The 24,072-nt window shown below is 50.6% G+C and overlaps 1 long non-coding RNA gene and 1 pseudogene across 1 annotated transcript; one reads left to right on the top strand and one right to left on the bottom strand.

Annotated features, from left to right (window-relative positions):
* The first annotated feature begins 14 nt into the window (after positions 1-14).
* LOC119923217 lies at positions 15-18,626 on the top strand. Its single transcript, XR_005448795.1, has 4 exons — positions 15-739; positions 14,703-14,814; positions 17,085-17,339; positions 18,340-18,626. It is a non-coding gene; the product is annotated as an uncharacterized LOC119923217 (long non-coding RNA).
* Positions 18,627-22,251: 3,625 nt separating this feature from the next.
* Positions 22,252-23,805, bottom strand: LOC119923213 (annotated as a pseudogene).
* Between the last annotated feature and the right edge of the window lie 267 nt (positions 23,806-24,072).

Here is a 24,072-nt window from a genome sequence, read left to right as displayed (position 1 = left end):
TATTGTACTCTTCGAAGTGCTCAGTACAGGGCTCTGCACACAGTAGGCATTCAAGAAATACGACTAAATGAATTCTGACATTCCACGCTCCCTAACTGTGAAGTGCGGGTGTTTTTTTAGGCGCTTTTTTTCAGAATGCATTTCTTTTGGATGAGTGAAATCGGCTGAAGGAAGAAGCGTGCGTTCTGCCTTTATTTTGGGGAAAAAAAAACCCAAAACCAGACTTGGTTCAATCTACCTGACAAAGCAGTATCTGTGATCCCGTCGGGGGAGCCACGACTGACCTTTCCAGAGAAGACCATGGATGCCAAACCGGGAACGCTGTGTTCAGGACGGATGCCACTTGTCTGGTCGCCAGCCCACTAGGAGGTCCCTCCGTGGGGGTGGGAGACCCCGGCCCAAGGAGGCCCCCAGATGTGGGGAGACCCCGAGAACGCAGCTGAAGCCTCTCCGCACGCTGGATCGGAAGATGAGGTTGTGTGGAGGCAATTCTGCTGGATTCCTGGGGACGCGGGGGCTGGTGTCTCGGTCGCCTCGGTCAATCGGTCAGCTTCTTCGCCTTCTGTGACACCTTTATGGGCTCCGCTACCGGTTAATTGAGAGAGAGCAACTGCAGAGCAGAGATAAAAATCTCTGTTCCAGGAACCACAGTCCTGGGGAATTCAATCCACTAGATCCTAGGCTCCCTAACCTCCTTATGCCTTTATCTGTAAGGGCTGAGTACAGTGGTTTCTACACAGTAAGTGCTCAATAAATATGATTGAATGAATGAATGAATGGACCCCATCTCCACCCCACAACACTTAAGCATCTATCCCTACACCCTGCCACTTCCCATGCCATTCAGGCAAAAACTCCTCAACCTCGGCTTCAAGGCTCTCCATCACCTCGCGCCCTCCTACCTCACCTCCCTTCTCTCCTTCTACAGCCCAGCCCACACACTCGGCTCCTCTGCTGCTAACCTCCTCACTGGGCCTCGGTCTTGCCTGTCCTGCCGTTGACCCCCGGCCCACATCCTCCCCCTAGCCTGGAATGCCCTCCCTCCGCACATCCGCCAAGCTAGCTCTCTTCCTCCCTTCAAAGCCCTACTGAGAGCTCACCTCCTCCAGGAGGTCTTCCCAGACTGAGCCCTCTCCTTCCTCTCCCCCTTCCCATCCCCCTGCCTTACCTCCTTCCCCTCCCCACAGCACCTGTATATATGTATATATGTTTGGACATATTTAGTACTCTATTTATTTTATTTGTACATATTTATTCTATTTATTTTATTTTGTTAATATGTTTTGTTTGGTTCTCTGTCTCCCCCTTCTAGACTGTGAGCCCACTGTTGGGTAGGGACCGTCTCTAATGTTGCCAACTTGTACTTCCCAAGTGCTTAGTACAGTGCTCTGCACACAGTAGGCACTCAATAAATACGATTGAATGAATGACTGAAGTGCTCAATAAACACCACCAACTGATGGATCAATTGAAGGATTGACTGCTGGACGCCTCTGGTCCACTGGCAGGCCCCCCGGTCCCGGGGTCTGTATTTAATAATAATGATGGCATTTATTATGCGCTTACTATGTGCAAAGCATGTAGTGGAGTGAGCATGGGCTTGAGAGTCAGAAGGTCATGGGTTCTTATCATTCATTCATTCATTCATTCTATCGTATTTATGGAGCGCTTACTGGGTGCACAGCACTGTACTAAGTGCTTGCAAAATACAATTCGGCAACAGATAGAGACAATCCCTACCCAGCAGCAGGCTCACAGTCTAGAAGAGGGAGACAGACAACAAAAAAAAGCAAGTAGACAGGCCTCAACAGCATCAAAATAAATAGAATTATAGATCTATGCATATCATTAATAAAATAAATAGAATAATAAATATGTACAAATATACACAAGTGCTGTGGGGCGGGGAAGGGGGTAGAGCAGAAGGAGGGAGTAAGGGCAATGGGGAGGGAAGGAGGAGCAGAGGAAAAGGGGGGGCTCAGTCTGGGAAGGCCTCCTGGAGGAGGTGGGCTCTCAGTAGGGCTTTGAAGGGGAGAAGAGAGCTAGTTTGGTGGATTTGAGTAGGGAGGGCATTCCAAGCCAAAGGCAGGACGTGGGCCAGGGGTTGATGGCGGGACAGGCAAGACCGAGGCCCAGTGAGGAGGTTAGCAGCAGAGGAGCGGAGTGTGCGGACTGCGCTGCGCTGTAGGGGAAGCAGCGTGGCTCAGTGGAAAGAGCGTGGGCTTGGGAGTGAGAGGTCATGGGTTCGAATCCAGGCCCCACCACTTAGCTGTGTGACCTTGGGCAAGCCACTTCACTTCCCTGTGCCTCAGTTACCTCCTCTGTAAAATGGGGATTAAGACGGTGAGCCCCAAATGGGGCAACCTGATCACCTTGTATCCCCCCAGCGCTTAGAAGAGTGTTTTGCACATTGTAAGTGCTTAACAAATTCCACCATTATTATTATTATTATCATTATTATTATTATTAGAAGGAGAGAAGGGAGGTGAGGTAGGAGGGGGCAAGGGGATGGAGAGCTTCACAGCCGATTGTGAGGAGTTTTTGCTTCATGCGAAGATTGATAGGCAACCACTGGAGATTTTTGAGGAGCGGGGTGACACGCCCAGAGTGTGATTGAGAATGTGCACCCCACCTGGGACGGGGACTCTGTCCAACCCGATTTGCTTGTATCCACCCCAGCGCTTAGGGGTAGCGGTAGCAGGAAGAGGAAGTAGGGTTAGTGGGGGAAGGAGCAAGTGGGGGAAAGGAGGCAGAGGTACCAGGGAAAGAAATGGGAGAAAGAGGAAGTGGGGGGAAAGGGCTAACAGTAACTGGGGGGAGGGGTGGGAGGAGGAGATTGGGGAGAAGGAGGTGGGGGGAGTAGGTAGGCGTAGCCGGGGTGTGAGCCCATTGTTGGGCAGGGATTGTCTCTATCTCTCGCCGAAATTTACTTTCCAAGCGCTTAGTACAGTGCTCTGCACACAGTAAGCGCTCAGTAAATACGAATGAATGAATGAAAGTGGTGGAGAAGTTATCATTCATTCTCTCATTCGATCGTGTTTACCAAGCGCTAACTGTGCGTCGAGCACCGTACTAAGTACTTGAGAAGAATACAATAAAACAAGACACAGTAACATTCCCTGCCCACCGCTGACAGTTTAGAGGGGGAGACAGGCATTAATGGAAATAAATAAGGAAGCGGGGAGAGAAGATTGGGAACAAGATTGGGCGGGGGGGGGCGGGGGGAGGGCTAGGGGTAGCAGGGGAAGAGATGGGGAAGGAGGAAGTGGGGGAAAGGGCTAGGGGCTGTGGAGGGCAGGAGACTGAGGGAGAAGGAGGGGGTGGGAGGTAGGGATAGCAGGGAAGGGAATGGGGGAAGGAGGTAGTGGGGACAAGGGGCCAGAGGTAGTAGTGGGGAGGAGATTGGGGGAGAAGGACGTGAGGGAAGGAGGTAGTGGGGAGATGGGGAGGAGATGGGGAGGTGGGGGTGGGGGACGAAAGAAGTGGGAATAAGGGGCTGGGGGTAGTGGAGGAAGGAGATTGAGGGAGAAGGAGGTGGGGAGGAGATGGGGAGGTGGAAGTGGAGGAAGGGGGTAGGGGTACCTGGGGGAAGGAGAAAGGGGAGAAAGAGGTGGAGGAATGAGGTAGGGGTAATAATGATGATAATAAGAATGACGGTATTCGTTAAGCGCTTACTATGCGCCAGGCACTGTACTAAGCGCCCGGCTCCACCAATTGTCAGCCGTGGGCAAGTCACTTCACTTCTCTGGGCCTCAGTTACCTCATCTGTACAATGGGGATTAAGACTGCGAGTTCCCCTCCCTACCCCGCCCGTGGGACAACCTGATCACCTTGTAACCTCCCCAGCGCTTAGAACAGTGCTTTGCACGTAGTAAACGCTTAATAAATGCCAACATTATTATTATTATTACAAGCAAATCAGGTCGAACACAGTCCCTGTCTCATGTGGGGCTCACAGTCTCAATAGCGCTTTAGAACAGTGCTAGGCACAGAGTAAGCGCTTAACAAATAGAATCCTCATTATTTTGCAGATGAGATAACTGGCGCAGAGAAACGAAGTGGCTTGGAAAGGTTAGGGGAGCGGAGGGGGGAGATTGGGGGAGAAGGAGGCGGGGGAAGGAAGCGGGGAGAAAAGAGGGATAGGGGAGGCAGGGAAAGTGGTGGGGGCGGGGCAGGGGGTGTCCCTCTTCCTCCCTTCCTCCCCCCGGCCCGGTCTCAGGTACAGAAGCGGGGAAGAGAGGAGGGAGGAGGGAGACGGGGAGCCTGCTGACCTCTTTCTCTTCCATGGGGATTGGGAAGGTGGGCCGGGCGGCCAGCCTCCTGGGAGGGGCCAAGCAGCAGGCGGGGGAGCCGCCGGTCGGGCCGAGCCGGGCCCGGAGGCCCCAAGGGGACCACGGAGAGTCTGGCGGAGAGCAAGGGGAGCTAGGCGGGGAGCACGAGGAGCCAGCCTGCCAGCGCTCCACCGCCGCCGGGGGCAGGGGGGAGGGAGGGGCGGAGGAGAGAGAGATGGAGGGCAGGGGACTGCAGCCCACGGAGAAGGAGGGAGGAGGGAGCGCCCGGGAGGAGCCGGGGCGGGGGGAGGCTTGTACAGCGTTTAGCGCAGTGCTTGACACACAGTCAGCGCTTAACAAATAGCTCAGTTCTTCTCCTTATGATGATGATGATGATGCAAGGGCCGGGGACGGTGGACGGTCGCTATCCGGAGTCCAAGGCCCCGCGTACCCTTTCAGCCGAGGAGAGGGGCGGCGGTGGCCAGAGCAGAGCGTCGCCGCAGAGCCCCGCGGGGAAGCTGGTGGGCGACTCCTTTCTGGCCGAGTATCCGGGGCCGGGGAGATTAGAAAGGGGAGAGGGGCCCTACGGACTGAGGCCCCTCCCCGGACCGGCTCTGTCCGCCGTCGAGGAATCCCTGGAGAGGAGTACGATCCAAGTCCCAGACCTTGGCGAGGGGGACGGATGGAGTCAGAAATCAATAATAACAGTCATGATGGTCATGATCATAGTAATTCATTCATTCAATAGTATTTATTGAGCGCTGACTGTGAGCAGGGCACTGTACTAAGCGCTTGGGAAGTACAAGTTGGCAACATATAGAGGCGGTCCCTACCCAACAGCGGGCTCACAGTCTAGAAGGGGGAGACAGACAACAAAACAAATAGAATAAATATGTACAAGCAAAATAAATAAATGGCTCAAGTGCTGACTAGGTGCCAAAAACTGTTCTCAGCACTAAGGTAGATGCAAGGTGATCAGGTGGACGCAGTCCCTTTTCAAACCATGTGAGGCTCACGGTCCTTATCACAGTCACAGAGTTGTCCAAGGTCACACAGAGCAAGCCAGTGACTGGGATTAGAGGTCCAGCATGCTGGGGAAGCAGCATGACCTAGTGGATAGAGCACGGGCCTAGGAGTCAGAAGGTCACGGGCTCTACGACCTGTCTGCTGTGTGACCCTGGGTAAGTCACTTCACATTTCTGTGCCTCACTTACCTCATCTGTAAAATGAGGAGTGAGACTGTGAGCCCCACATGGGACAGTGGCTGTGTCCACCTGGGTTTGCTTGTATCCATCCCAACGGTTAGTTCTGTGCCTGGCACGTAGTAAGCTCTTGACAAATTCCATCATCATCATCATCAATCTCTCTCTTTTTGATGATATAAGTTTTTCAATGGTATGTGTAAGCACTGTATGAGGCACCATTCTAAACGCTGGGGTAGATATAAGGTCATCAGGTTGGCCACAAGTCCATGTGTTTACAGATGAGGGAACTGAGGCCCAGAGAAGGGAAATCACATGGCAGGCAAGTGGCAGAGCCAGACTAGTAATGATGATAATACAGATGACATTTATTAAGCGCTTACTATGTGCAAAGCACTGTTCTAAGCGCTGGGGAGGTGACAAGGTGATCAGGTTGTCCCACTGGTGGCTCACAGTCTTAGTCCCCATTTTTACAGATGAGGGAACTGAGGCCCAGAGAAGTCAAGTGAGTTGCCCAAAGTCACACAGCTGACAATTGGCGGTGCTAGGATTTGAACCCATGAATGTTGACTCCAAAGCCCGTGCTCTTTCCACTGAGCCAGGCTGCTTCTCAGAATTAGAACCTAGTCCTTCTGACTCCCAGGCCCATGCTGTATTGTTCTATTATCCTCTCCTAGGCACTTACTAGAGGGCTCTGCTCAGAGTAAGTACTCAATAATTACCATCGATTAATGATTGATCCCAACAGGGGTGGTCAAGCCACCAGAGGGTGGCAAGTCGCAGAGGGTAGCGTGTGGCCATCTGTGTAGCCAGCACCTGGCATTCTGAGGAGTGGAGGGAGAGGCAGAAGCAGCATGGCCCAGGTGGACAGAGCCCGGGGCCTGGGAGTCAGAAGGGCCTGGGTTCGAACGCCGCTTCTACCGTAATAGTATGTCAGTTCTGTAACCTTTCATTCATTCATTCATCAATTCAATCGTATTTATTGAGGGCTTACTGTGTGCAGAGCACTGTACTAAGCATTTGGAAAGTACAATTCATCAACCAAGAGAGATAATCCCTACCCAACAACAGGTTCACAGTCTAGAAGGGGGGAGACAATAAAACAAAACAAGTAGACAGGCATCAATAGCATCAATATAATTAAATAGACATAGATATATACACATCATGAAAAAAATTAATTGGCCAGGTCACTTCACTTCTCTGGGCCTCAGTTAGGGTGCTCACTGTTGGCTATGTTGCCAACTTGTACTTCCCAAGCGCTTGGTACAGTGCTCTGCACACAGTAAGCGCTCAATAAATACGATTGATGATGATGATGATGCTCAGCTAGGTCTAGTTCTCAGTGCTTAGTTCAGTGCTTGGCCCATGGTTAGAACTTACAATTCCACGATCGTCAGAAGTAGCGTGGCTCAGTAGAAAGAACACGGGCTTTGGAGTCAGAGGTCACGGGTTCAAATCCTGGCTCCACCAACTGTCAGCTGTGTGACTTTGGGCAAGTCACTTCACTTCTCTGGGCCTCAGTTCCCTCATCTGTAAAAAGGGGATTGAGACTGTGAGCCCCATGTGGGAGAGCTCACCTCCTCCAGGAGGCCTTCCCAGACTGAGCCCTCTCCTTCCTCTCCCCCTCCTCCCCCTCCCCCTCCCCAAGCCTTACCTCCTTCCCCTCCCCACAGCACCCATATAATCAATCAATCAATCAATCAATTAATCGTATTTATTGAGCACTTACTGTGTGCAGAGCACTGTATTAAGCGCTTGGGAAGTACAAGCTGGCAACATATACAGTCCCTACCCAACAGTGGGCTCACAGTCTAGAAGGGGGAGACAGAGAACAAAACCAAACATACTAACAAAATAAAATAAATAGAATAGATAGGTACAAGTAAAATAAATAAATAGAGTAATAAATATGCACAAACATATTTCCACTAGGCCACACCGCTTCTCTGAAATTTATATTTATGGATGATAGAAATCCTCATACCCATTCTTCTCTGAAATTTATATTTATGTATGATAAAGACTGAGCCCCTTCCTTCCTCTCCCCCTCGCCCCCATCTCCATCCCCCCATCTTACCTCCTTCCCTTCCCCACAGCACCTGTATATATGTATATATGTTTGTACATATTTATTACTCTATTTATTTTACTTGTACATATCTATTCTATTTATTTTATTTTGTTAGTATGTTTGGTTTTGTTCTCTGTCTCCCCCCCTTTTAGACTGTGAGCCCACTATTGGGTAGGGACTGTCTCTATATGTTGCCAACTTGTAATTCCCAAGCGCTTAGTACAGTGCTCTGCACACAGTAAGCTCTCAATAAATACGATTGATTGATTGATATACAGGTTCTGTGAGGAAGGGAAGGAGGTAAGATGCGGGGGATGGAGAGGGGGACGAGGGGGAGAGGAAGGAAGGGGCTCAGTCTGGGAAGGCCTCCTGGAGGAGGTGAGCTATCAGTAGGGCCTTGAAGGGAGGAGGAAGAGAGCTAGCATGGCGGATGGGCAGAGGGAGGACATTCCAGGCCCGGGGGAGGACTTGGGCCGGGGGTCGATGGCGGGACAGGCGAGAACGAGGCACGGTGAGGAGATTAGCGGCGGAGGGTGCGGGGTGGGCTGTAGAAGGAGAAAAGGGAGGTGAGGTAGGAGGGGGCGAGGTGATGGAGAGCCTTGAAGCTTAACAAATACCATCATTATCATTATTATTATTATTATTGAGGTCACACAGCAGACAAGTGGTGGAGTGGGGAGTAGAACGGACCTTCTGACTCCCAGGCCCGTGTTCTTTCCATTAAGCCGTGCTGCTCCGGTGAGCGTCTCCTCCAGGCGCGCTGGCCGGGCGGGTCGGGACTGGGCGAGTTCGGCGGCGGCGGCGGTTCTAGGCGGTGCGGGGCCGTCGCCATGGCAGCGGCCTTCCTTTTCCGCTAAGTCCCGCAGGTTCATTCGGTTCTGCTCTTTAAATTCCCCGCCTATTTCCGGGAGGACGCGGACCCCACAAGGGCAATCTGGGGGTGGGAGTCCAGCCCGCACATTCCGCCCTTCTGCTGCTAACCTCCTCAATGGGCCTCGGTCTTGCTTGTCCCGCCTTCGATCCCTGGCCCACGTCCTACCTCTGGCCTGGAATGCCCTCCTTCCTCATCCGCCAAACTAGCTCTCTTCCCCCGCTTCAAAGCCCTCCAGGAGGCCTACCCGAACTGAGCCTCCCTTTTCCTCTGCTCCTCCACCCCCCGCAGCCCCCCCCCCCGCGTTGCCCCTACTCCCTCCCTCTGCTCTACCCCCTCCCTCCCCCGCCCCACAGCACTTGGGTATATTTATTATTCTATTTATCTTATTAATGATGTTCATTCATTCATAGAGAAGCGGTGTGGCTCAGCGGAAAGATCACGGGCCTTGGAGTCAGAGGTCACGGGTTCAAATGCCGGCTCAGCCCCTTGTCAGCTGTGTGCCTTTGAGCAAGTCAGTTCACTTCTCTGGGCCTCAGCGACCTCATCTGTCAATGGGGGATTAAGACTGTGATCCCTCCGTGGGACAACCTGATCACCTTGTAACCTCCCCCAGCGCTTAGAACAGTGCTTTGCACATAGTAAGCACTTAATAAATGCCATTATTATTATTATTCATTCATTCAATCAATCATATTTATTGAGTGCTTACTGTGTACAGAACACTGTACAAATCGGCAACATATAGAGACGGTCCCTACCCAACAACGGGCTCAAAGTATATCTATAATTTTGTTTATCTAGTTTGATGCTATTGATGCCTGTCTAGTTGTTTCATTCTTGTTGTCTGTCTCCCCCCTTCTAGACTGTGAGCCCGTTGCTGGGATGGGATTGTCTCTATCTGTTGCCGAATTGTACTTTCCAAGCACATAGTACACTGCTCTGCCCAGACTAATATGATTGAATGAATGAATAGTGGATTGAGCACAGGCCTGGGAGTCAGAAGGTCACCCCGCTCCTCTGCTGCTCACCTCCTCACTGTGCCTCTTTCTCTCCTGTCCCACTGTCGACCCCTGGCCCATGTCCTACCTCTGGCCTGGAATGCCCTCCCTCCTCACATCCGCCAAACTAGCTCCCTTTGCTTCTTCGAGGCCCTACTGAAAGCTCACCTCCTCCAGGAGGCCATCCCAGGCTGTGCCCCCCTCTTCCTCTGCTCCTCCTCTCCTTCCCATCGCTCCTACTCCCTCAGCTCTACCCCCACCCCACCCCACAGTACTTGTGTATATAGGAACATGTTTATTATACTATTTATTTTATTAGTGATGTGCATATATCTATAATTCTATTTATTTATTTTAATGCTTTGTTTTGTTGTCTGCCTTCCCCCTTCTAGACTGTGAGACCGTTGTTGGGTAGGGATTGTCTTTATCTGTTGCCTAATTGTATTTTCCAAATGCTTAGTACAGTGCTCTGCACACAGCAAGCGCTCAATAAATACGATTGAATGAATGAATGAATGAGCTCTAATCCCGGCTCTGCCCCTTGTCTGCTATGTGATTTTAGGGCAATCATCCCACCTCTCTGGGCCCCGGTTACCTCATCTGGAAAATCGGGACCAAGATTGTGAGCCCCACGTGGGTCAGGGACTGCGTCCAACCCGATTTGCTTGTATCCACCCCAGAGCTTTGGACAGTGCCCGGCACACAGAAAATGCTTAACAAATATCATTATAATTTTTATTAGTATTATTATTCTTCTCAAAGATTGGGATTCTAATTCCGACTGTGGCTCATGGATGCTTATTTGACTGTAGGCAAATCACTTAACTTTTCAATTTCTTTGTCTTTAAAATGTGGATTCCATATCTGTAACTTCCTTCTTAGATGGAGCGCTCCCCCCCCCACCCCTGCACGCCCCACATTCCCCCACCTCTTTCTCCCTAATCTCCTCTTCCCAGCTACCCCTACCCCCTTCCTCCACCTCCTCATTTCCTCCACACTTCCCCCTGCCTCTTTCCTCCACCGCCTTCTCCCCCATCTCCTTCCTCCTCTACACTTAGCCCCTTCCTCCCACTTCTTCCTTGCCCCACCTCTGCCTCCCCATCTCCTTTCCATCCATGGAGAAGCAGCATGGCCCAGTGGAAAGAGCACAGGCTTTGGAGTCAGAGGTCAGCGCTTCAAATGCCGGCTCCACCAATCAATCAATCAATCAATCGTATTTATTGAGTGCTTACTGTGTGCAGAGCACTGTACAAGCGCTTGGAAAGTACAAGTTGGCAACATATAGAGACAGTCCCTACCCAACAGTGGGCTCACAGTCTAGAAGTAGTCCAGTTGTCAGCTGTGTGACATTGGGCAAGTCACTTCACTTCTCTGGGCCTCAGTGACCTCATCTGTAAAATGGGGATTAAGACTGTGAGGCCCCCTGTGGGACAACCTGATCACCTTGTAACCTCCCCAGCACTTAGAATAGTGCTTTGGACATAGTAAGCGCTTAATAAATGCCATCATTATTATTATTATTATCTCCCCCCTGCCTCCTTCCCCCATCTCTTGCCCTGCTTCCCCTCTCCCCCAACCTCCTTCTCCCCCATTCACCTCCCTGCTGCTACCCCTAGTTCATTCATTCATTCAGTCGTATTTATTGAGTGCGTACTGTGCTCTGGTAGTACAGTGCTCTGTACTAATTGCTTGGAAAGTACAATTTGGCAACAAATAGAGACAATTCCTACCAACAACGGGCTCACAGTCAAGAAGGGCGGAGACAGACAACAAAACAAAACAAGTAGACACGCATTAATAGCATCAATATAAATGAATAGAATTATAGATATAAACACATCATTAATAGAATGAATAGAATTCTAAATATGTACATATATACACAAGTGCTTTGGGGCAGGGGCAGGGAGGGGGGTAGAGCAGAGGGAGGGAGTAGGGGCGATGGGGAGGGAAGGAGGAGCAGAGGAAAAGGGGGGCTCAATCTGGGCAGGCCCCCTGGAGGAAGTGAGCTTTCAGGAGGGCTTTGAAGGGGGGAAGTGTGCTAGTTTGGCGGATGTGAGGAGGGAGGGCATTCCATTCATTCATTCAATCGTATTTATTGAGCACTTACTGTGTGCAGTGCACTGTACTAAGCACTTGGGAAGTACAAATCAGCAACATTTAGAGACGGTCCCTACCCAGCAGTGGGCTCACAGTCTACGAGGGGGAGACAGACAACACCACAAAACAAGTAGACAGGTGTCAATACCATTAGAAAATATAGAATTATAGCTATATACACATCATTAATAAAATAAATAGAGTAATAAGTAGATACAATTATACACAAGTGCTGTGGGGAGGGGAAGGGGGTAAGGCAGAGGGAGGGAGGGGGGATGATGGGAAGGGGAGAAGGAGGAGAGGAAAAGGGGGGCATTCCAGTCAATCAATCAATCGTATTTATTGAGCACTTACTGTGTGCAGAGCACTGTACTAAGCGCTTGGGAAGTACAAGTTGTCAACATATAGAGACGGTTCCTACCCAACAGTGGGCTCACAGTCTAGAATACAGAGATAGGACGTGAGCCAGGGTTCGGCGGCGGGACAGGCGAGAGTGAGACACAGTTGGCAGCAGAGGAGTGGAGTGTGCAGGCTGGGATGTAGAAGGAGAGAAGGGAGGTGAAATAAAAGGGGGCAAGGGGATGGAAAGCTTTGATGGCAATAGTGAGGAGTTTTTGCTTGATACAAAGGTTGTCAGGAAACCACTGGAAATTTCTGACAGTGCGGGGAGGCGGGTGGGTGGTGACATGCCCAGGGCGTTTCTGTAGAAAGATAATCTGGGCATCAGAGTGAAGTTTAGACTGAAGCGGGGAGAGACAGGAAGGTTGGGAGATCAGAAAAGATGCCGAGGCAGTTATCCAATCAGGATACGATGAATGACTGTACTATAATGTGGTTGCGGTTTGGATGGAGAGGGAAGGGCGGAACTCGGCTACTACCTTCTTCCCCCATCTCCTCCCCTGCTACCCCTACCTCCTTCCCTGTCCTTCTTCCCCAGTCTCCACCCCCCGACAACCCCTAGCCGTTTTCCCCCACTTCCACCTTCCCCATCTTTTCCCCTGCTACCCCTTTGCCCTTTGCTTCCCACCTCCTCCTCACCCAATCTCCCACCCCTACCCTGCTACCCCTAGCCCCTACCCCCACTTCCTTCTTTATATCTATTAATGTCTGGCTTCCCCTCTAAATTGTCAGCTCCTTGTGGTCAGGGAATGTATCTGTTTATTGTTATATTGTATTCTTCCCAAGCACTTAGTACAGTGCTCTGCACACAGTAAGCAGATTGATTGAATGTGCAAATGAATGAACAAACTAACTCCACCTTCTCCACCCCTGCTACCCCTGTCTCCTTCCCTCACCTCCTTCTCCCCCCGATCTCCTCCCCCCTACACCTAGCCCCTTCCCCCAATTTCCTCTTTCCCCCATTTCTTTCTCTGCTACCCCTACCTCCTTTCCCCCACTTCCTTCTTCCCCAATTTCCTTCCCCACTAAACCTACTTCCTCCCCCCACCCCCACCCTGGCTACTGCTACCCCTACCCCTAAGCACTGGGGTGGATACAAGCAAATCTGTTTGGACATAGTCCCTGTCCCAGGTGGTGCTCACATTCTCAATCCCCATTTTATAGAATGAGGGAACTGAGGCCCAGAGAAGTGAAGTGACTTGTCCAAGGTCACACAGCAGACAAGCAGCAGAGCCAGGATTAGAGCCCATGACCTTCTGACTCTGAGGCCCATGGTCTCTCCACTACACCATGCTGCTTCTCCAATACAGGTCCTGGGACTGGGGTGGGGGCGAGGTTCGGCGGGGGGGGCTGCCAGGGGACCAGAGGTGTCAATCTGTCCATCAATCAGTCAGTCAGTGGGGTTTAAGAGCAGTTACTGGGTGCACAGCACTGGACCAGCGCTTGGGAGGGAACGATAGAATGGAATTAGCAGGCACATTTCCTGCCCGTAGCAAGTCAAGAGGGTGATAGATACCTAAATACTGTAGGGTGGAGATGGGGTTCATTCATTCATTCATTTCATTCATTCATTCATTCAATCATAAGCAGCATGGCCCAATGGAAAGAGCACGGGCTTGAGAGTCAGAGGTCATGGGTTCAAATCCCGGCTCTGCCAGTTGTCAGCTGTGTGACTTTGGGCAAGTCAGTTAACTTCTCTGGGCATCAGTTACCTTATCTGTAAAGTGGGGATGAAGACTGTGAGCCCCATGTGGGACAATCTGATCACCTCGTATCCTCCCCAGCGCTTAGAACAGTGCTTTGCACATAGTAAGTGGTTAACAAATGCCATCATCATCATCCTATTTGTTAGGCACTTACTGTGTGCAGAGCACTGTACTAAGCACTTGGGAGCGTGCAAGATTACAATAGACACATTCCCTGCCCACAATGAGCATACAGTCTTGAGGGATGTGGAAGCACAATGGTCAAGGTCCTGGCTTTGTCCACCTTTCTCTCTGACCTTTCCCTCTGCCTAAGGCCCGCTTGACCACTGGGTGCGCCTTATGGGTTGACTGACTCAAATTGAGTAGCCAAGCTCAATCTCTTTCAACTACATTACAACATGGTAAAACCACTCCCCTGAACCAATCAAGACCCTGGCCTGGCCCTACTTATCACTCTATCACAGGAGGTCCAGGACTAAGCAGCCCCAGGGACCCACTGCTTTCTAGCCTAAAGTATTTCTCCTATTGTATTGTTCTGATGATTATGAATACTGTACCAATGGTGTAATAGTAATAATAATATTTGTTAAGCGCTTACTATGTGCCAAGCACTGTTCTAAGTGCTGGGGTAGATACAAGGTACTCAGGTTGTCCCACGTGACGATGATGATGATGATATTTGTTAAGCGCTTACTATGTGCAAAGCACTGTTCTAAGCGCTGGGGGGATACAAGGTGATCAGGTTGTCCCACGTGGGGCTCACAGTCTTCATCCCGCTTTTACAGATGAGGGAAGTGAGGCCCAGAGAAGTGAAGTGACTTGCCCAAAGTCACACAGCTGATAAGTGACAGAGCCAGGATCAGAACCCATGACCTCTGACTCCCAAGCCTGCACTCTTTCCAATAACCCACACTGCCCGCTTCTCATATATAAAGAAGCTCTGTATTGCTTGAAGCTGAGCTGGCCTTGACTCTCAGGGGAATCTCTGACACTCAACGCCTCTCCCTACTGGTGCCGGGTGAAGCTCTTGTAGTAATAAAACTTGACTCTGACATACCTTTTTCTAAACACAACTCAGAGTCTGAAAAGTTTCTCTTCCACCGTAATTTGGTGCCGTGACTCGGTTGACAACGCTCGACGACGGTCTGGAGCGGTCCATCTCTCAGTGACTCTCAAGTGCAACTGCAGAGGTAAGAGACCTTTTGAAATCTATTTGGCATTAGTCCTTAGGAAAATGGGAAAAAGACAATTAAAAGAGGTTTCTCTCGCACCGAAGGGAACTCCAGCTTATTTCATGCAAATTCATTATGGACCAAAAATTGATAAGTTCTCAGATGAATGGGAATTTTCTTACCCAAGATAAACCTCCTAAATTTCCCCACAGATGGAACTTTTGATCTATATAAAATAAGTTCATCATTGGAGCTTTGGAACCTAAAGGAAGTAAGATTGACCAGGGTCAGTGGGATTTAGGAAAGCATTCTTGTCATTTCTCTGTCTTGTCTACTTTTCTATCTCTGTCCCGATTGGCAATCACATCGGGCACCCTAGCATCCGTTTCGGATGGCCATGCGCAGGACCCTTGGTGTCCAAACTGCAAAAACCTGGGTGTGTATTCCTTACACCCATCTGACTTGGCGTAAACTGTCTTAAACTTCTTCTCCGAAAGAAACTCCATGCTCAGTACTACTCTTACCAGGTGGGTTTAGTTCAGTGCTAGATGTCAGGAGGACAGGGACCCAGCCAAACTCAACAAACTTGGTAGGTAATCTTCCTTAGTATGTACCCGGTACAGACTCTGGTCCTTTCAGAGTCCAAGTGATTGAAGTTGTAAAAAATGGAGTCCGGTGCTGTCCTGGGATTAAAATATATGTTTAAAATCTGCACTGACCAAATTAAACGGCAGACACCAAAATAGCCTCATAGGAAAAGATCAGTGTTTTGAGATAGACCTTTCCTGAAAATTTATGTCCTTGATAAAAGGAAGTTCTTGATGATGCCTGAGATCATCTCCATTCTGTTTTATGTGTGAATGTGTCGAGATTGGGTGCACCCTCGAGTTTGTGGAAACGTTTAGAGTGTTCTGCTTTAAGAGGTGGAGGGATTGCGTAAATGTATTGTGATTAAGATTGCCCTCGTGTCCATGGGCCAGAATGGCTATGTAGCGTGTTTTGGAACTCCAAGGATTTGGAGAGTAACAAAAAGATATTGCAAATAACTGTTATATTAAGAATCTTTTGTTTAAATTGCCAATTGTTGAATTAGTGATGGCATAAGAATAATTGTTAATATAATTGGGAAAGAGCTGTTGTTTCAAACGTTTTCATCAATTTATATCTGGCTATATGATGCTGCTGTTCACATACCAGTTCTATGGTTAAGAGTGTAGCTTCCTAGGTTTTAACCCAATAGGACACATTGGCTTCTAGAATAAGGTCAAGAAAAGGGATCCTCGTTCAACTGCCTCCCGGACAGCCGATCCTCGGTAACTTGATGCCCTTTTGGGGTGGTTTGAGAGGTAACCTGTTTGGGGTTACTTGAAAGGAAGCCCAGTTGGGGGTTTGAAAGAAAACCCAAGGAGACAACCGGTGTCTCCTTTCCAGTTTACCGGCTGCAGGAATAGAAGCGGGATTATTGTTCTCACTATACTTGTGTGTTGGAGATATAAAGTGTTCTCTCTCCCTCTCTCTCAATCAATCAATCAATTGTATTTATTGAGCGCTTACTGTGTGCAGAGCACTGTACTAAGCGCTTGGGAAGTACAAGTTGGCAACATATGGAGACAGTCCCTACCCAACAGTGGGCTCACAGTCTCTCTCTCTGTCTCTCTCTCTCTCTCTCTCATCTCACTCTCTCTCTCATCTCACTCTCTCTCTCATCTCACTCTTCCTAAGATCTGTGACCAGGAAGGGATTCAACGTCAGAACCTGTGAGAACCTCCTCTAAGGACTGTTCGCTGGTTATCTCCCAGAGCCATTAGTTATTGATTCTGATACATTTAAATGCTTCCATGGCCAATGATGTGTTACCGATGCTTTATTTCTCTTTCCTGTATGACTAAACAAAATGTTCAGCACATAGTAAGCACTTAAATACCAGGATGACTTTTCTTATTATTATTTTCGGTTAGATTATCGTAGATCTCTTAAGTGCATTCGGATCTAGGTCGGTTGGACGAGCATGATACAACCAAGTTGGTAAACACTTTCCCTGCCCACAATGAGCTTGCAGTCTAGAGACTAGCTTGCAGTCGATGGTATTTATTGAGCTCTTACTGTGTGTGCAGAACGCTGCACTAAGCACTTGGGAGCGTCCAGTATAACAGAGTTGATAGACATGTTCCCTGCTCAGAGCTAGTTCTCAATGTAGAGAAGGGAATGGGAAGTTCAGGAACGTCACTTCTAGGGGGCAACTGCGACTGCTTAGGGTCATTCCTAACCGATGCCATCTTGGTCTTCAGCCTCAGCAGGTCCCAAAATCCAGGGCCATTGGAGAGCATGGATCCTACCCAACCTCAAAAGATACCGGGCCCACATTCGGCCCCTCCATCCGACCTCGGTCCCCCCCGCTGAACGACGGCAGGCACCTTGAGAAGCCAGAGGCTTGACCGGATGAGCCTGGTTCTGATCCTGATCCTCGCAGAGGCGCAGCTGCCTGCAGCTTCCCTGTCCTACCCTCTGGGCCCCAGGGAAGGGGGCATCGGTGCCACTTCTTGGTGTGTGGGCAGGGGAGGAAGGAAGCATGGGGGCGTTTGGGCAGGGTGGGAGAGCAAATGGGTCAGACGTGGGAGAGCAAATGGGCCAGAAAGGCTGTCTTCAGCATCTTTACCATCCCAAACCCCTATTGGTCCTCGAGGAGAGGCGGGGCACTGTGGGCAGGAACGGCCGCTTTTTTGTTAATTGGCATTTGTTTAAGCGCTTACTGAGGGCCAGGCACCGTCCCAGGCACTGGGGTAGCTAATCGGGTTGGACACAGTAGGGCTCGCGGTTTTAATTCCTATTTTACAGATGAGGGAGGGAACTGAGGCACAGAGAAGCAAAGTGATTTGTTTTTCATGCTATTTGTTATGCGCTCACTATGCACCAGGGACCTGTTCTAAGCACTGGGGTAGATACAAGCTAATCAGTTTGGACACAGTCCCTGCCCCACATGGGAGCTCACAGTCTTAGTCCCTATTTTACAGATGAGGGAACTGAGGCATACAGAAATGAAGTGACTTGTCCCGGGTCCCACAGCAGACAAGTGGCAGAGCCAGGATTAGAACCCATGACTGCCTGACTCCTAAGCCTATACTCTACCTACTACGCCGTGCTGACGCAGCCCCTGTCGCACAAAGAGTGAAAATTAAGGGAAATTGCTTTCTATTTACTTCTCAATCAGCAGTAGTTCCCCAGCACCTACCGTGTGCAGAGCAGCGTGCAACTGTGTGCACAGCAGTGTACAGAGTGCTTAGGTGGGGACAATGTCAGTCAACATCATTCCTGCCCTCAGTCAGTCGGTAATGAGTCCGGAGCACTGTGCTGGGAAAGTTCAATATAACTAGATACGTTCTCTGCCCATAACAAGCTTTCAGTCTAGAGGCGGGGTCCAACGATAATAGAAACAAATAAATTACAGATATGGGCATAAGGAGGTTAGAGACCTTAAGATCTAGGGGAATGTATTCCCCAGGGCTGTGGTTCCTGGAACAGAGATTCTGTCTCTCTGCACTGCAGTTGCTTCCGATTAACCAGCAGTGGAAGCCCATAGAGATGCTGCAGAAGGTGAGGAAACTAACCGCCTGACCGAGGGGACCGAGCCACCGCCACCCCCGCATCCCCAGGAATCCAGCGGAATCGCTTCTGCACAACCTCGTCTTCTGAACCGGTGCGCAGAGATACTTCTGCTGCATTCTCAGAGCGTCCCGGCATCTGGGGGTCTCCCACCCCCACAGAGGGACCGCGTAGCGGGACGGCGACCGGACAGGTGGCATCCAGGCCTAAACCCAGCACTCCCTGTTTGGCATCCCAGTCTTCTCCAGAAAGGTCAGTGATCGCTCCCCTGGTGGGATGGCATGTACTGCTCTGTCAGGTAGATTGAATCATGTCTGTTCCCCCCCACCCCACCCCCCGAAACAAAAGGCGGAACGCTCGCTTCTTCGTTCAGCCGATTTCACTCATCCCAAGAAATGCATTCTGAAAAAAAGCACTTTAAAAATACCCACAGTTCACAGTTAGGGAACGTGGAATGTCAGATTTCATTCATTCAGTCAGTCAGTCATATTTCTTGAGAGCCTACTGTGTTGGTTGAGAGCACTGTACTGAGCATTTGGAAAAGTACAATAAAACCATCAACAGACACATTCCCTGCCCACAACGAGCTGAGAGTCTATAGGACCTCGGTACTAATCCCACCTCCTCCATCAAATAAATATGGTACTTTTTTTGATAACATTACTTATGGTACTTGTTAAGGGCTTACTATATGCCAAACACTGTTCTAAGCACTGGGACAGGTACAGGTTCATCAGGTCTGACACGGTCCCCGTCCCACATGAGGCTCAGGTCTGACACGGTCCCCGTCCCGTGTGGGGCTCACAGTCTAAGTAGGAAGGAGAACAGCTATCCAATTTCCATTTTAGAGATGAGGAAACACTGATGTACTCGCCCAAGGTCACGCAGCAGAGAAGTGACAGACTTGGGATTCAAACTCAGGTCCTTTGTCTCCCGGGCCCATGCTCTTTCCACTAGGTCATGCTGCTTCATAGCCTGCTGTGTGACCTTGGGCAAGTCACTTCACTTTTCTGGGCCTCAGGTTCCTCATTTGTAATCTTAATCTTAATCTGTGAGCCCCTGTGGGACATGGGCTGTGTCCAGCCTGATTAGCTTTATCTACCCCAGTGCTTAGAACAGTACTTGGTACGTAGTAGGCACTTGATAAATACCGTAAGACAAGAAGAAAACAGAGAAGATGAGAAGGCTCCTGAGTCATTTCTGAAGCTTGACCTCAGCATCAGCTATTCTCTCCCATCATCTGCCCAGAGGAGGATCTCCAGGAAAGTTCTTCAGACAGGACCGGGCCTTTGGAAAGACATAAATAAACTTCCCATTACCAAAAGGGCTTTTCAAGTACATATTGAATACTATTATCATTGTTATTATTATTATTATCATCCCTCACAACACAGGTGTACTTACCGATTGTATTATACTCTCCCTAGTGCATAGTTTCAGTCTAGAGGAGGGGGTCCTGTGGCATCCCAAGCACCTGCAGTAAATGCTCAATAAATTCTGTGGATTGATTGATTGATTGACTGATTGACTCATGACCTAGTGGAAAGAGCAGGGACCTGAAAGGCAGAGGACCTGGGTTAACATCCTGACTCCATCACTTGTCTGCTGGGTGACCTTGGGCAAGTCACTTCACTTCTCTGGGCCTCCGTTCCCTCGTCTGTAAAATGGGGATTGCGATTGTGAGCCCCACCTGGGACAGGGACTGTGTCCAACTCGATTTGCTTGTATCCACCCCAGCACTTAGTACGGTGCCTGCCACATAGTAAGCACTTAACAAATGCCGTCACTATTATTATTATTATAACTATACCTGCTGTGTGACCTTGGGTAAAGCACTTCACTGATATAGCTTTGGGGACTGTATCGTTCATTCATTCTATCATATTTATTGAGCGCTTACTGTGTGTAGAGCACTGTACTAAGCGCTTGGGAATAGGATAGTATATAGTATATTACACTATAGTATATTACAGTATAGAGAAGCAGTGTGGTTCAGTGGCAAGAGCCCGGGCTTTGGAGTCAGACGTCAGGGGTTCGAATCCCGATCCACCGCTTGTCAACTGTGTGACCTTGGGCAAGTCACTTCACTTCTCTGGGCCTCAGTTCCATCTGTAAAATGGGGATGAAGACTGTGAGCCCTGCGGGGGGCAACCTGATCACGTTGTAACCCGCCCAGCACTTAGAACAGTGCTTCATTCATTCATTCATTCCGTCGTATTTGTTGAGCACTTACTGTGTGCAGAGCACTGTACTAAGCGCTTGGGAAGTAGGGAAGCAGTGTGGCTCAGCGGAAAGAGGCCGGGCTTTGAAGTCAGAGGTCATCGGTTCAAATCCCGGCTCTGCCACTTGTCAGCTGTGTGACTTTGGGCAAGTCACTTCACTTCTCTGGGCCTCAGTTACCTCCTCTGTAAAATGGGGATTAAGACCGTGAGCCCCACGTGGGACAACCTGATCACCTTGTAAATTCCCCAGCGCTTAGAACAGTGCTTTGCACATAGTAAGCGCTTAATAAATGCCATCGTTATTATTATTATTACAAGTTGGCAACATAGTAAGCTTCGTACACAGTGAGCGCGGGCGCGGTCCGACCGCGCATGCGCCACACTCTCCAGGATGGGCCTCCCTCCTCCCCCAACCCCTGTGGCGCACTCTGACTGCACATGCTCCCACTCTGAAGGGTGTCTCGCTGTACCTAGAGAGTGGGCAGATGCTGGGGGTCCTGGGGAGCTCAGGTGAGCGGGGGCTCCGATCCGGCCAGTGGCTCTGACCACTTTGAGGCAGAGGCCTAGCCTGGCTTTGTTGCTGCGGCCCAGCCACCGGGGACCCAGCTGGGGCTGGGGAGGTGGGAGGCCAGTGGGTCATTGGCACTTCCGGGCAGCGTCTATGGGCCTGTCTCCTTGGACCCCACTCTTCCCATCCCCCTGGGCCATCCCTGCTCCTGTCCTGCCCACCCCTCAGCTTCCCCAGCTCTTTCCCCCCCAACTCTTCCCGCACTTGGCCCGTTTCTGTCTGGGCTCCCGCCTCAAGGCTCTCCTCCCTCCCCGGCTCTCCCATTCCTCCCCTCTCCCCCGCGACAGGTTCCGGGAGGACCATGCTGCCGGACGCGCTGTCGGGGCAGCTGAGGCAGCAGGGGACACTGGTGGGAGACGTGTGTGTGAACGGCCACCGGCTGCGCCCCGACCAGTTTCAGGATTGCATCTCCTATGCCCTGCAGGTGGGGACCCGCATGGCTACTGGGTGGTTTCCGTGGCAGGCAGTCTAGGTGCCGCAGCGTGTGTGCCGTCTGTGTGGAGTAGGCACTGCCGTGTGACTCCCTGGCTGGGCAGTGTCCGCTACAGGGAGGCATCTCGGCCAGGCAACGTAGACATCCCCGAGTGGCATCCCAGCCAGGCGGTATAAACGCTGCAGTGCGGTGTCCTGGCTGGACAGTCTAGCTGCTGCAGGTCTTCAGTGTGGGGCTAGACTGACTTCAGTGTCCTCTCCACCGCCGTTGGAGGAGGACACTTTTCTGGGCTACCTCCCCATCTGGGAGACCCTGACGTACGCAGCGCAACTGGCCATCGGCACCGGCTCCCCTGACTTCTTCTGCAGGAAGGTGGGTGAGCGGGCATCAGCAAACCCTAATCATCCAAACTATGCTCTTCTCTTGGGGAGAAGTCCATGCCTGAGTTTACCCCTTCAGTCTTTGGGCTTCTCATTTCAGGGGCTACCCCAGAGGCCCCCTGGCCACATGCAGAGTCACTGGGGTGTCCAGCCGGCCTTCCCCACAGGGACTCATGGGCAAAAGAACTTGAGGGGATCAGGGTGGGGGTGGGACACTGGGTGGTCACTCTGTGCCCTCAGGGAGAGGCAGGACTATTTGGTGGACATACTGACTGTACTCTGTGCCCACAGTGGTGTGGCCATGTAGTGGGGACACTGACCATGCTCTGTGCCCGCAGGCAGAGTGGTGGCCCTGCAGCGGTCACGCTGAGCTTGTTCTGTGCCCACAGGTAAAATCGGGGATGGTGGAGCTGAGACTCAGCCACGTGGCGGACACGCTGATCGGGAGCTGTGCGACCGGAGGCGTTTCTAATGGCAAAAGTCCATTGCGGCCCAACTCCTCCGGGATCCAAGTGAGTGGCTGGCCTGTGAAGCCATCTCTGGGCACTTCAGGGGCCCCCAGAAAGCAGGCCCTTCTGCTCTGATGTGGGTACTTTAAAGTGCTTTAAAGCCAATGGTACGGAGTTTCCGTTTGATGCAGAGGTGGATGGGTAACCACTGGAGGTTTTTGTAGAAAACCGATCCGGGTAGCAGAATGAAGTATGGACTGTAGTGGGGAGAGACAGGCGGCTGGAAGGTCAGCAAGGAGGCTGACGCAGAAATCCAAGTGGGATACGATAAACGTCAAAATGACACGAGCCACAGCACCATAAACCCTGGCATCATCGTTCATTGTAGTGTGGTCAGTAGGTGCCATGAAGGTCAGCAGCTTACTAAGGAAATGATACTGGAGTTTTCTCCTTTGCTGGCTTTCCTATCCACTTTCCTGTGAATTTTACTCCGAAATTTCTGAATAGCCGGCCATTGCCCGCCCATAGCCAACTGATCATTCGGATTGAAGGAACAGGTCTTCTGTTCTATAAGCTCTCGCAGAAGCTGGTGGTAAAAGTCATCATCACCAAAGATCTCTTCATCTGGGTCCTTCAAGTGAGCGTTGGCTGGAGCCTGAGGCAAAATCTCCTGCTGTCCTGGCATGCTGTCGGGGATAGGCTGGAGTTCTGGCTCGGCCTTGCCAAGAATACGGTACAAAGAGCTCTTAGTCTGCATCCGCCGAAGTAATCTCTCTTTTTCCATCGGAATATGGTCTATCTGAGTCAGTATTGGGTGCTCAAAGGCTCCAAAACCCTTTCCCGGCTTGCCAGAAGCCAATTTGGTTTTGTCGTGCCATTTTTGCAACGTGCTGTTACGATAGGTTGTGAAATCAGCAAAGCATTTTGCCATGAAGTCAGGGTAGTCACTCATCTCTAGCTTGCTTCCGCTTAGGTGGCCCTTTCCTCTGCAGCTGCTGCTGCTGCTGCTGTCCCTCCTCAGCAAGCAATTCCTCCTCCTCTTCACTGGAAATTTCCTCCTCACTCTCTGCTTTGGGTTTTTTCCCACCTACCAGGTGCCTCGTGTCTGGATGCTGGTAAAGCAGTTCATCCTGAAGATCCACCAGAGTCCTCAATAATGCTGTAAGTGCCTTGTGACTGTTTTTCAGGATGCTGGCAAACTCTGATCCTCCCTTGTCCTTGAATATGGGGAATGTTTCTGGCTGTGGAAGCTGGTTGGTGGTGAGCAGGGCCTTCTGCAATTTGATTCTTCCTTCCAAAGGAGGTCCCATAATGCTATTTGGTTCTTCACAGCTCTTCCTTTCTCCATTTCCTCTGTCACTTTCCATTTCCATCTCCATTTCCATGTCCCACATGGGGCTAACGGCCTTAATCCCCATTTTCCAGGAGATGGAACCTAAGCCCAGAGAAGTGAAGTGACTTGCCCAAGGACCCACAGCAGACAGGTGGCGGAACTGGGATTAGAACCCAGGTCCTTCTGACTCTCGGGCCTGGGCTCTATCCTCTCGGCTACTCTGCTTCTCACCATTAATGTGGGTATTCAAGCTTTGGCTGCATTTTATGGCCCTCTGACAAGAAGCTCAAA

This window comes from Tachyglossus aculeatus, unplaced genomic scaffold (assembly GCF_015852505.1).
Source record: "Tachyglossus aculeatus isolate mTacAcu1 unplaced genomic scaffold, mTacAcu1.pri scaffold_157_arrow_ctg1, whole genome shotgun sequence".
In the NCBI taxonomy this organism is placed as follows: domain Eukaryota; kingdom Metazoa; phylum Chordata; class Mammalia; order Monotremata; family Tachyglossidae; genus Tachyglossus; species Tachyglossus aculeatus.
Note: the sequence above shows the minus strand (reverse complement) of the source record. Positions and strands in the feature narration are given on the sequence as shown.